The 3,183-nt window shown below is 44.8% G+C and overlaps 1 protein-coding gene across 1 annotated transcript in view; it reads left to right on the top strand.

Annotated features, from left to right (window-relative positions):
• The window catches only part of RRAGD (Ras related GTP binding D), a 23,701-nt gene that overhangs the window by 14,644 nt on the left and 5,874 nt on the right, over positions 1-3,183 (top strand). The window lies entirely within an intron of this gene.

The raw sequence follows: 3,183 nt of genomic DNA, 5'->3' as shown, positions 1-3,183 counted from the left end.
GCTCATTTTTTATTTATTGTAGAGATGAGGTCTCGCCAAGTTGCCCAGGCGGGTCTCGAACCTGCGGGCTCGGGCAATCCCAAAGGCGCGGGATTACAGGCTGAGCCACCGAGCCCGGCGCTTTTTTCATTTAACATTATCACCTAAGAATTTTTCTGTGCTATTAAATGCTGGTAGTAATCACAGTGTTTCGTACTGATATAGTATTAGATTTACCTGGAAATTTTTTAATGAAAATTTTATTCATTGGTTTAACTTTTTTGATTCTTTTTTTTTTTGAGCTGTAATCTCACTGTTGTTGCCAAGGCTGGAGTGCAGTGGCACGCTCACGGCCACTGCGGCCTCGACCTGCTGAGCTCAGGCGATCCTTCCGCCTCAGCCTTCCAAGTAATTGGAATTACAGGCACATGCCACCACGCCCAACTAGTTTTTGTGATTTATCTTAGAGATGAGGTCTCACCAAGTTGCCTGGACTGGTCTCGAACCCCTGAACTCAGGCAATCCTCTCTCCTCGGCCTCCCAAAGTAGCTGGGATTATTGGCTGAGCCACCGCACCCAGCCAGCTTAGAGGATTCTTAGGGGAGACAGTGGATAACACATGGGAAGAACTAAGAATGGAGCATGTCTGGCCAGGCACGGCGGCTCAAGCCTGTAATCCTAGCACTTTGGGAGGCCAAGATGAGAGGATTGCCTGAGTTCGGGGATTCGAGACCAGCCTGGACAACTTGGTGAGACCTCGTCTCTACGATAAATGAGAAAAAATTAGCCAGGTGTGGTGGCATGTGCCTGTAGTTTCAGCTACTCAGAAGGCTGAGGCGGAAGGATCGCCTGAGCCCAGCAGGTTGAGGCTGTGGTGGCCAGGAGCATGATTATGTACTCTAGCCTGGGCGACTGTGAGAATCTGTCTCAGAAAACAACAAAAGAAAAGAATGGAACATGTCACATAGTAAATGTCTAATAAATGCCGACTCGGATGTGAAAGTGGTAAGGATCAGCACAATTCCAGTGATGTCCAATTTCTGCTCAATTATTCATACATTTGTGGAGTAAAAATAAATCAGAAAATTTCTATACAAGTTTCAGATAAGGAGAAGAGGATACAGAGAGGTGTCCTTTGGCTATGAGAAAAGGATCAATGACTCTTACCACACTGGTGTCTTCAGAGGGTCCAGTTTCGATGATTAAAACCGTAATAATAATAATAATAATAATAATAGCAATTATCATTCTTTGCGCATTTTACACATTTTCAACATTATGCTTAGTGCTATATAGGTATTATTTCATTTAATCTTCAGTAGGAAACGTTGAGGCAATTTTTGTTAGTGCACAGATGAGGGAACTGAGGATCAAAAAGTTTTTCGAGTTGTCCAAACTCACATAGTAACTAGAAGAACGGGCATTCAAACCCAAGTCATTTGTATCTTACAGATCTCACCTTTTCTTAGATAGACAAATATACTTATTTAACTCTGTTGTCTTTTTTTGAGTCGGAGTCTCACTCTGTCACCCAGGCTGGAGTGCAGTGGCACGCTCCCGGCCACCGCAGCCTCAACCTCCTGGGCTCAGGCAATTCTCCCGCCTCAGCCTTCCAAGTAGCTGGAACAACAGGCGTGTGCTATCATGCCCATCTAATTTTTGGTTTATTGTAAGACGAGTTCTCGGCCACGTTGCCCGGGCTGGTCTCAAACCCGCGGGTTCAGGCAGTCCACTTGCCTCGGCTCCCAAAGTGCTGGGATGACAGGCTTGAGCCACCGCACCCGGCCTTTAACTCTTTTTAAAACATTTTATTTATTTACTTATTTGAGTTGGAGTCTCACTCTTTGTTGCCAGTCTGGAGGGCAGTGGCATGCTCCTGGCCCCTGCAGCCTCGACCTGCTGGGCTCAGATGATCTTTCTGCCTCTGTCTTCCAAGAAGCTGGAACCACAGGCATGTGCCACACCTAGCTAATTTTGTGATTTATTTAATTTAATTAATTTTTTTTTTTTTTGAGTAGGAGTCTCACTCTGTCACCCAGTCTGGAGTGCAATAGCACGCTCCCGGCCACCACAGCCTCGACCTGCTGGACTTAGGCGATCTTTCCGCCTCAGCCTTCTAAGTAGCCAGAACTACAGTCACATGTCACCACACCTGGCTAGTTTTTGTGATTTATTGTAGAATCGAGTTCTCACCAAGTTGCCCAGGCTGGTCTTGACACCTGTGGGCTCCAGCAATCCTCTCACTTTGACCTTCCAAAGTGCTGGGATTACAGGCTGAGCCACCGCACCTGGCCTCTTTTTTTTTTTTTTTTCAACCAGAGTCTTACTCTGTCGCCTTAGCTGGAGTACAGTGGCTTGCTCCCGGCCACCACAGCCTCAATCTGCTGGGCTCAGGCGATCCTTCCATTTCAGCTTTTCAAGTAGCTGGTACTATATGTGCCACCACGCCCAGCTAATTTTTTTCCTTTGGATTTATTGTAGAGATGAGGTCTCGCCATGTTGCCGAGGCTCAAACCCGTGGGTTCAGGCAGTCATCTCACCTCTGCCTCCCAAAGTGCTGGAATTATAGGTGTGAACCACCGCACCTGGCTATTTAATTCTTTATTTTGGAAAAATTTCAAACCTACAAGAAAATGTACTGGGGTGGTACAGTAAATTCCTATATACCCTTCATTGGAATTCACCAGTTTTTGCTAATTTGCTCCATATTTGCTATATCTCTCTTTTTTCTAATACATATTATTTGCTTTTGGTGAAACATTTGTGAGTATGCTATAGATATGATTATTTGGGCATAAATCTGTTATAAAGAAAAACATTCTCTTATAGGACCAGAGGTTTAGTTAACAAATTAAACAAATTTAATATGGCTATATTCTTATCTAATCTATAGACCCTATTCATATTTACCAATGCTCCCAATTCTGGGTTGTTTTTTTTTTTTTTTTTTGAGTCAGAGTCTCTCTGTCTGTCAATGGCATGATCAATGGCCCTCTGCAGCCTCGACCTCCTGACTTCTGGTGCTCCTTTGGCTTCAGCTTCCCTAGTAGCTGGGATTGCAGGCAGGCACTCACACCTTGCTAATTTTTAATTTTTTTTGGTGGAGACAGGGTCTCGCTATGTTGCCTCGGCTGGCCAATTCTATCTTTTTTTTTTTTGAGTTGGAATCTCACTGTGTCGCCCAGACTGGAGTGCAGTGGCCGC

Source organism: Carlito syrichta, unplaced genomic scaffold, assembly GCF_000164805.1.
Source record: "Carlito syrichta isolate Samal-C Ts95f unplaced genomic scaffold, Tarsius_syrichta-2.0.1 Scaffold288324, whole genome shotgun sequence".
Taxonomy (NCBI): Eukaryota; Metazoa; Chordata; class Mammalia; order Primates; family Tarsiidae; genus Carlito; species Carlito syrichta.
The sequence above is the reverse complement of the archived record's forward strand: the minus strand, read 5'-3'. Positions and strand labels throughout refer to the sequence as shown.